General features: G+C 39.7%; 1 pseudogene; it reads left to right on the forward strand.

Annotated features, from left to right (window-relative positions):
- Positions 1 to 282: 282 nt before the first annotated feature.
- On the forward strand, positions 283 to 10,723 carry LOC130245369 (chitin synthase chs-1-like; annotated as a pseudogene).
- The last annotated feature ends 270 nt before the right edge of the window (positions 10,724 to 10,993 follow it).

Consider the following 10,993-nt stretch of genomic DNA (forward strand, 5'->3'; position numbering starts at 1 on the left):
TAAAGTGAGCTGCTTTATTAATCAATGTTTAATTTTATGGATGATGAGATAACAGCTCATCTATTACACTAAAAGTTCTGTCAGATTGAAACAACATATATATATATTTTGTCTTTACAGACATCATTTCTTCTTTTGATAACATTTGGAAACAATCAAACAGAAATTATTCCTTCAGATCAAAAACCGACTGCTCTACTTGCCATTGGGTTTGTTCTGGTCGGGCCAAGTGTTCTACTTTTGCTAAAAAGCACATGGAAGTTTATTTTCAAAAGTGGTAACATGCCATCTAAAAAAACTGTTTTCTGGGTAAGCAAATGTAATGTACCACCATAGAAGCTAATCGTTTTACCATAACCTTTCTGACTCTGTCCTTTCCTCTATAGGTCCTTTGTGTTGAAATCCTGGTAGCATTGGGAGCTGCAGTTCTTACAATAGTAGCCATGCCACACTTTGACATTGTCACTAATGTGATGATCCTAAACAGCGTGAGCATCCTATCCGCAGTTTTCCAGGTGATCGCTGAGTTCCTTGGCAGAAAGAGGAAACATCTTTTGATTCCCCCATTTTTTTCCATTTTCTTTATAGTCCTGGGTTATGTGTTGTTTGCAGTGAACTATCTGGTATTTGAAAGTTCTCTTCGCATATCAGTTGGACTTGCCATCGTTGGGACCATCTGTGTTTCTGTGAACTGGTGGGAAAACTACAGCCCACTTTTCACCATCCTGTCCCTAAAGAAGATTTCCAAAGACATAGCGAAGTCCAGTAATGCGGTGAGCATCATCTCCAGTTTGACAAGAATCTTGATTACTTCAGCTGTGATTGGAGCTTATGTCGCTCTAACAGGTGAAGGCTGGAATTCAGTCAAACTCGTCTTCGAAACGGTTGTTATCGCATTGGTTGTCATCCAGACTCTATCCTCAGCCTTGTGTCGCTGGTTTGTGGTCGTGGCTTGCAAGATGCACGCTTTGCGTCGTAGCTTTGTTATGCCCATGTACTTTGCCTCAATCATAGTTTTGGCAGTGTTTTTGTCTCCACTTATTTACAGCCTCCCAGTGGCTAATAAAACTTCAATCCCTCTAGAGAAAAGTGAATCCAGTGTAGAATGGGTGGAGTTTTTGCTGAACGATGCTATACAAACTTTACTAACCAGGGACATTGTGGTAAACATGAAAACAGAAGGACTGATCTGTTTGGGCTGTTCTGCTCTCTGCTGGGGGCTGGGACTTGTGCTCAGCACAGTGTACATCTGGTTCCTGAAGATCCATCGAATTGAAAGAACCCAAGATCTGTTTATACAACGCATGTATGAAGGAACATTTCTGGAGCAGTCCTTGATGCTAAACACCCGTTTTGAAATCGGAAAGAAAATCAAGGAGAATAAAGGGTATGTGTTTCAACTTATAAGGTCCGCTCAATGCATAAAATGATATTTATTGTGATTTTAGAATCAGACATCAACTTTTTATAAACTAAAGCATTTTACATAGTAACATGTTTCCATAACAAATTATAAATAAGATCTTTTGAATTTTGCACAGAAATTGACATTCATTAAGATTTTACATTTGCTCTTATGTTGTGTTTAGGAAAAAGACTTTTGCCACACTTGTAATTCTTCTAGTGTTTTAACATTTAAAACTATACTCATGTTTACTAAAATACCAAAGCCTGCAAAAAACCTTCAAGGATTTCAATATGAGTTCAAACATCTAACCAGATTGTCCAACATTGTCCAACATTCAACTCAAAATAATTTGTATTATGCCATTGCACTTTATTAGCATTAAACTATTATTTCATGTATTCTACTGTAATTTTAAATAGGATACAAACCTTTAATTTGGATCTCTTGCTGTTAATAACTTGAAGAATATTTGTTGTACTCTTTAGTGCAGAACCAACCAAAAAAATCCAAGTGTTTCTGTGTGCAACAATGTGGCATGAAACCTATGATGAAATGATGAAGATAATCATCTCCATGTTCAGGTAAAAATGCGTAGACTAAACTGACTCACCCTAAGCAATCCATATTGAAATTTTATTTAAATGCTTTTTCATTTGCTGCCAGGCTTGATAAATATAGGCCAAAACAAGGAAAGCACACTGATGTTGAGTTTGAATTTCATATTTATTTTGATGACGCTTTCAAGGATGTCAATAATGGAAGGGAGCGGCTTGCAAATGAATACGCTGAAATTCTTGTGGACGTAATTAAAGAAATTTACATGTAAGAATCATCCTTTGTTCTATGTTTACTCTATCTATACAAAAACAAATTAACTAATAATTTGGATTCATTAGCATTTTTAGTGAGGAGGATACATGTGTGTTCACGAAGATGCCATCATTACCAAGCCAGAAGATCATAAGCACTCCTTACGGAGGTCGACTGGAATACACCCTTCCAAAAGGCAATGTGATGATGGTTCACCTCAAAGACAAGAAACTTATCCGTCACAAAAAAAGATGGTCTCAGGTAAGATTCATAAAATGGATTACATGTGGAATTCTGAAATTCTTGTTTCCCTTCAGTGGGAACTCTGCCGTGTGTCTTCTGACATGAGTAGGAGATCGCTAGATGACCAAACACTCTGAAGAGTGAGAAAACAGACCAATAAATGCCAATGAGTGGGCAGAGCTCAACTCCACATGTACTGGTGATTAATCATTAGTAGAATTTATAACCAGTGCAAGCAAAGCGAGATAAACTTTCACTTTAGAAGAGATCTTCTGCTGAACTGTACAAAGCAGTAATTTCACTAGTCCAGGCGAAGACTCCTCCCTGGAGCTCCCTCTGGCACCCGCATCCAGATCTCTGGAACCTTCACATGTGGTCCATAGATGAAGCATGGTGACCTACCGGTGTCGGTGGTTAACACCATCACTCAGGCTAAAGCACCCTCTACGAGGTATGCCTACAACCTGAAGTGGAGTCTATTCACTGAGTGGTGCGTTTCTCGCAGAGAAAACCCCAGAACTTGCCAGATTAGTGTTGTGTTATCCTTTATTCAGGATAAGATGGAGTAGGCTATCACCCTCCACAATGAAGGTTTATGTTGCAGCCATCTCGGCTCAGCATGATGCATTGGATGGCAGCACACTCGGGAAGCATAATCTAATCATCCATTTCCTGTTATGCCCTCTTGGGATCTCTCTGTAGTCTTGGCTGGTCTGCAAAGAGATCCTTTCAAACCTCATCACTCAGCAACCTTAATAATTCTGTCTAAGAAGACAGCACTGCTGGTCGTTTTGGCATCGCTCAAGAGGGTCTGGGAACTGGAGGTATTTTTGGTCAGTGAATCGTACCTTACTCTTACGTTATTCTGAGATGGCTATGTGACCAAGGTTCCAACCACCCCATTTAGAGACCAGGTGGTAAACCTGAAATCAATGCCCACGGAGGAAGCAGACCCAACCCTTTTACTGCTTTGTCTTGTTTGCACTCTGTGCCTTTACGTGGACCGTGCACAGAATGTAAGATCTTCTGAGCAACTCTTTATTCATTACGGTGGTTGGCAGAAGGGAAATGCCCTATAAAAACAGAGGTTGGCCCACTGGATAGTTGATGCCATCACCCTTGCCTATCAGTGCCAGGATGAGTCACGTCCCCTGAGGGTGAGAGCACACTCAACAAGAAGTATCGCTTCCTCTTGGGTGTTAGCACGCAGCACCTCTCTCACAGATATCTGTAGAGCTGCAGGCTTGTTGGCACCTACACAGTTGTGAGATTTTATAATATTTGAGTAGAGCCAGTTTCCTATCGATTACTAGGTAAACCTGGTCAATTGGGAGGAAACTAAGCTCGATGTCAAAAACTCTTACTGTGCCATGCTCCCTAACCCGGAGATATGTGCGCTTATTATGCTCTACTAAAGCAAATTCCCCATTTGGCAAACCCTAGAGAGCTCCTCCGAGGTCCCCAGCACCCGAACCATAAGAGGAGCTAGGTGCCTGGCCCAGTACGATGTCTGGTATGCCCACTTGGTCTACTCGCATGCTAAGGTTCGGTGCCAGCTATGCGCAACCCCCGTAGGTGATCCCATATGCATCCTTTAGCCATGGAGTGTTCCCCCTTCTCAGACAGACCTGTGCAATTGGAATATGCAATTAACCAAGTAAAAGCACATTTATGACGCCCGATCTAAATTCTTCTAAATATTCCTATATAATGGTAATTAAAGGGCCTAGGGAACATTGGAAGGTTGCACCCTTGGTGATGCTTGTGCACTCATGCTTTGCTTGGCAAACGTCACATCGGGTTGTGACAGGCTTCGCTGCTGTGGCGTTTTCATACACTTTCTCATTCGTGTTGGAAGGCACAAGTCAGAATTCCCAAACGGGAACATCTCTGTTACTAATGGGTAAAGTGTAACCGCTCGCTCTAAGTGCACTAGTTATATACTCTACTATTGATTAATTACCTCCAGTTGCAGAGCTGAGCTCTGCCAACTTATTGGCATTTATTGGTCTGTTTTCTTGCTCTTCAGAGTGATTGGTCATCTAGCAAACTATATAATCAAAAAGGCGGCAACACCAAAGCGCCAAAAAATACAAATTTATTAAATTAAAAAGGCTAACACGAGGTGTGTAACATTTCAAGCACACCGGCTCCTCATCAGACCTCCCATAGCGATCTCTCATTCATGTTGGAAGACACACGTCTTCGTTCCCTCTTCAGGGAATGTGGGTTACGTGGGTTATTTGTGACACCAGTGGCTGATAAGTGAACTTTTTTTCTCTCAAAAAAAATAAATAAATTAATAAATAAATTTTCTAACGCTTTTCTTCTTAGACTTTACACACCTGAAACTTGTCTGTAGCACTTGTTCACTGCTGCTCTTATAGTTGTGTAAATTGCTTCCTTGTCCTCATTTGTAAGTCGCTTTGGATAAAAGCGTCTGCTAAATGACAATGTAAATGTAAATGTAAAACTGCAGCCAGCGAATTATTGCATATGTAACCTACAAATGTAACCTACTGCAATGTCATAGTGTCATGCAAATAAAAGGGTTAGTTTACCCCTTTATTTACATGACACAATGACATTACAGTACATGAATCTTTTGGTACTACCCTGAACACTGTATAAGCATAACAATAATTTCACTAATCATTTATGTTTTCAAGATAATGTACTTGTATTACATTCTTGGCTGGAGACTCAACAAACAGTACTATGAAAACCTTGAGGCAGGTGACGAACCAGAACTCATTAAAAAGAAACTGAAGGTTATAAATTTACATTTATTGGTTGTAACTTCTAGCATTTTAGAGTTTTTTTAGTCTCTGAAACACTAATTGTGTATTATATGCTCTTTTAGAGTGACAAGGAGAACACATATATCCTGGCTCTGGATGGGGATACTGATTTCCAGCCATCTGCAGTCATGCTGTTAATTGACAGACTTAAAATCTACCCAGAGGTTGGAGCAGCCTGTGGCAGGATTCATCCAACAGGAACAGGTTGGATATTTATCAAGCATAGGCTAATGATGTCCATACTAAATTATGTGGGACAGTGGCCCTCAAGGTACAGGATTAGATGCCCCTTTTATAAACCCTACTAGGGCAGGGATGGGAAGTTTCAGCCATTGAGGACCATTGCCTTGCTGAGTTTATCCACAGCCATACAGTATCACCCTATAGGCCAACACTGCTTACTAATTGAAGCTAAGCAGGGCTGAGCCTGTTTAGAACCTGAATGGGAGACCAAATGGAAAAACAAGGTTGCTGTTGGAAGAGGGGTTGAAGCTGAATTCTGCAGGGAGGTAGATCTCCAGAAAAAAAAAAAGATTGAGCACTCTTGCTCTTAGGAGTAGGGATGAAACCCTGGAGTCCTGGCCAAATTCCCTCCATCAACCCTTAACCATCATGGTCTCTCAATCATTCAAATCCGCTGAATTGGCAGCATCACAGGCTCTCTTCTCCACCTGCAGCAGAGCACTGGCGCCATTGTCCTGTGACTGCTGTACACGGGTGTTAGTAAAGGGAAACCTCCTTTTACAATTGTAAAGCACTTTGGGTGTATGGCAAAACAATAAATGCACTGTGTAAATGTACATCACTAATCACAGTATCTTTGCATTTTGGCAAAACTTGCCTTGATCGGGTTGACAATATTTTGTGCATCTGGATGAAGACATGTTTTGCTGAAATGTGTAAATGCCTTTTTTTTAAATAATAGCTATGTCAATAAACGCTTTTTATAAATTTTCACCTTCTTATCAAGTAACTTGGGCTTATGATTTTTTACAGACAATTGTGTTTAATTAAGGACGAAGCTCAACACTGGACAGTGGCACTCAAAGACTAGAATTGCTCACAGTATTTTTGTAGGGACTACATTAAAAATTGGTCATTATCCATGAAATCCACTCATTTGCTTTAAAAATTGGTCTAATTAGTACTCGTACATTGTGTTAAAAGATAATAAGATGATTAAAGCAATTTCTTTTCTTCGATTTTTAGGACCAGTGGTGTGGTATCAGAAGTTTGAATATGCTGTAGGCCACTGGCTACAAAAGACTGCAGAGCATGTTTTTGGTTGTGTACTGTGCAGCCCTGGATGTTTTAGTCTTTTCAGAGGAGCTGCACTCATGGATGACAATGTCATGAAGAGATACACAACCAAAGCCAGTGAAGCCAGCCACTATGTCCAGTATGATCAAGGTAATTTTTTGACAAATAATATCAGCTCTGGAAAACCACTGTCCAGTAGAGTTCAGCTCCATGTCTAAACAAATGCCTGAAAATATTTTCAGGATTTCTTAAAGACAGGTGTATTTGATTAGAGCTAAACTCTTAAGTATAGTTAACTTTCATGACCAGAGTTGCTCAACTGGACTAAACTAATTCCTTTGGCGTAATGTCAGGTGAGGACCGCTGGTTGTGCACTCTACTGCTACAACAGGGCTGGAGGGTGGAATATAATGCGGCATCTGATGCCTACACCAACGCTCCACAGGATTTTAAAGAGTTCTACAACCAACGCAGGCGTTGGGGACCTTCTACCATGGCCAACACTATTGACCTCTTGGGCTCAGGACAACTGACTGCTCAGAAGAACAGCTCTATCTCAAAACTTTATATATTGTACCAAATTATCAGCATGGCAGCTTCCATCTTGGGTCCTGCTACTATTTGCCTCATGATATCAGGTAAAGTCAAGAATAGGGATAAACCAATGTACTGGCTGCTGTTATTTATCTGACAATACTAATTTAATTTGAAGTTATTAGCATATCAGCGTATATGAAAAAGGCAGATACTGATGGTTATTTAGTTATTTTATAGAGGCAATGAGTTGCTCATCTTTTTAATAATATTTTTTTATTATTCATTTATATCATCTTAACTTCTGCCTCTATTAAAATTATATATGTATTATTATGTATTATAATGACAGTTAAATAGTAAATGGATCTGATAAAAATTAAGTAATTTAATTTCAATGAAGAAAAAACATCTTGGTTACAACCCACTGCAGACTGCTAGGACTACAGAGAGACCCTAAGAGGGCATGAGAGGTGGACGGGATGGATTTAGCCACCTCACACCTCTGAGAAGCTGGATAGCCAGGTTATACTTCTTGAGTGTCCTGCACTATCCATTTTCCAGAGACTGTAAGCTGCCATGAGAGTATATTGGCAGCATGGTTGAGTTCACACAGGATGTAAGTGGCACTGAGCGAAATCAATTACGTGTGACTCCAAAGGAGCAGATTGTAAGTGAGCAGTGGGAGAATGCACTCGGCTACCCTTTTCACAGAAACTCCTGGGCATATCCCCGGCAGCGTCACCGAACAAGCCAGCCTGGCATATGGGGGTGTCAAGAAGACGAACCTTGACTATGTCCCATATATCAACCAGGTTAAGCCAAGGATGGTGTTCCTGGACCACAAGCATGTCCACCACTCTGCCTAGGGCACAAACGGATGACGTAAAAAGCATTGTCGCTCACTTCAATGAACATATGTGGACCATTGGATGAACCGACACACTTATCCAAAGCATGAACAAGGGAAGGTCCACAGGGAGTTACCCAGTTGATTAGCCCTCACTAAAATCATGCTTTGCATCAGCCATTATGTAAGCATACTAAAAGACATTCTCACTCACTGTGGGCATGAACTGCTCAGCGCTGCATAAATATGCTAGACCCCCAGACAGGGGACACAGTGAGCATGACCATTATCTGGTGACAGGAAACAACCACATGCAGGAACACAAGTTCAGAACAACATCTTTAAAAGGACGTGATTGCAGACCATGTTGATCTCTCTTAGCTGCTCTCTTAGTGGAGACTAGAAGATTTTAGACTGCTCTTTTAGTCACCACTGAAGTGCCCAGGGAATGGAGAGAAGACCCTGCTCAACTGCCATTGAATGCACTGTCACACACCCTGACAGACAAAGGAATACTTGAACTCTGGAAGTCAGGAGCTCACTAAAAATGGTCTCCTGTCTCTTCAGAGGCAAGAAGGCAATGAAGCGAAAACCAGCTATCTGAACTAGCTAGTACTGTATGCTATTGGCCAATATTGTTAGCAGTGTTATAATCATTAAAATATCATAATTGTTGTTAAAATCAATGCCATTGAAAACTTAAGCATGTCTTTTGAGACAAAGTGGTGAGGTTAATTTGCCTATGTTAAAACCTTGAACCATCAAGTGCATCTAGTGCAGCTCTTGAAACGAAGGGAGTGAGGTTTACCCATGCAGGTGCCGGTTAGACTTTAAGATTTTTTTTTTCTTAAATTTATAAGTTTGATAGAATGTTAACATGTGGTAAACACAAACTAACCTAACAGATGCTCACTGACCCAATGGCCAAACGCCAGCTTGGTGTCAGCAATAATGCCATGACCCATCATTTCAGTCTTATCAGACAATCAAAACCTATATACCCAGGCAGCATGCTAACCAGTGGAATAGAGTGAGGAGTCAAGTGTGATAACAAGGAACAAGGACACTAAAAACCATAAACTGTAACAGCAAATATGGCAAAAAGTTTCTATTGTAACATGTCTAAATGTGCTTTGTTTATTTTGCAGGAAGCTTTGTTTTCATCTTTAACATGGATGAAAATAATGCCCTTGCTTTGGCGATAGTGCCCCCTACTGTCTACCTCATCCTGTGCTTCAAACTGAAATCTGATGTGCAAATTACAATTGCAGCAATCATGAGCCTTCTCTATGCATTTCTCATGGCAGGAACAGTTCTCTCCATCATTGGTAATGACTGTGTCTTCAATGCAATTTTGAAAAATACCATATGATCTAGATGAAGGACATTTCTCAAATACACTAGCATTTGATGTAAGATTAATAGATTTTTAAAAAGCAATGATTATTTTTACGCATCATGTAAATGTAATGTTTATTTTTGTATTCGTCAAACCATCTTGAAAAATGCTGAATAGTAGTATCTCTTTAAGTTTAATAATATAATATAATATAATATAATATAATATAATATAATATAATATAATATAATATAATATAATATAATATAATATTTGCTATTCACACATGCTAATTTAACTGTGTAATGTAAAAGTACAATCTAAATCTGGTCATTGACTATAAAGCAATCAAATTACCCGAGGTTTCTAAATATGCATGCCCAGAATTAGTTTAACAACCAGTGACAAATGCACCTCTTACATTTCTCTCTTTGTTCCAACATTTATAGGTGATTTGGTGAAGCAAAAAACTTTTATGACCCCTAGTGGTCTGTTTCTTATTGGCATGGTCATGTTGTACCTCATCACGGCAGCTTTGCACCCTAAGGAGTTCTCAATGGTCATCTATGGATTGCTATACTTCATCTGCGTTCCTAGTGGCTATCTGCTCTTAGCCATTTACTCCATTGTCAACATGAACAACGTCTCATGGGGGACTCGTGAATCTGGCGTCCAGGTGAACACTTCTGCATTAGACAACATCAAGAAAAAGTTCATGAAAGCCAACTGCTGCAGATGTCCATGCTTTGAATCTGAGGATGAAATGAGCAAGGAGGTATTACAAGCAGAACATATAACTAAAACTGAAATGCTACAAATGACACTGGAAATACAAAGGTAAGAATGCTTGATGTGTTTTAAAGTTTAATGGTGTAGTGTTGTAATGTATAGGTTTAAAAAAAAAAAAAAAAATTAATAGCTGTAAGATTACTACTAATGTTAATGTTATTATATTCTTCCTATGTAGTGCAAAAGACTTCCCAATCAATACTCATAAAAGTATGTAATATAATATTTCATATGTAAAATGGTTAATATTATATTCTACAATAGCTATGAAAGATGAATGATGTGATCATTAAAACTATTACAGGTTTAGATATACAAACTTGGATTGAACATTTGCTGCCGAAATTTGGTTTTTGCATGACACCAAAATCGGAACTTTCTATGGTAAGACAAAGTGTTTAAACATATTATGTTATATTATGTTATGTTATATTATCATCATCCTCTACGAGGAATGCCTACACCCTGAAGTAGAGTCTATTTGCTGTGTAGTGCACTTCGTGCTGAGAAGACTAGATTGAATTTGCTAGATTAGCATTGTGTTATCCTTCCTTCAGCATAAGCTGGAGCATAGGCTGTCACCCTCCACACTGAAGGTTTACGTGGCTGACATCTCTGCTCACCATGACATGGTGGATGGCAACATCCTCAGGAAGCATAATCTAATCATCCAGTTCCTCAGAGGCTAGCAGCGATTAAATCCATCCAGCCCCCCTCTCATGCACTCTTTGGATCTCTCTGTAGTCCTGGCGGGTCTGCAGAGAGATCCGTTTGAACCACTCGACTCAGTATCTTTAAAAATTCTGTCCATGAAGACAGCTCTGCTGTACACGTTGGCATTGATCAAGAGGGTGGGGGATCTGGAGGGATTTTCGGTCGAATTGTGCCTGGAATTTGGGCCAGCCTACACTCACATTATCCTGAGGCCCTAAAAATCTAACTGCTTGCTCTGCACAAGC

The sequence above is a fragment of the Danio aesculapii genome, chromosome 18 (genome assembly GCF_903798145.1).
Source record: "Danio aesculapii chromosome 18, fDanAes4.1, whole genome shotgun sequence".
NCBI lineage: Eukaryota > Metazoa > Chordata > Actinopteri > Cypriniformes > Danionidae > Danio > Danio aesculapii.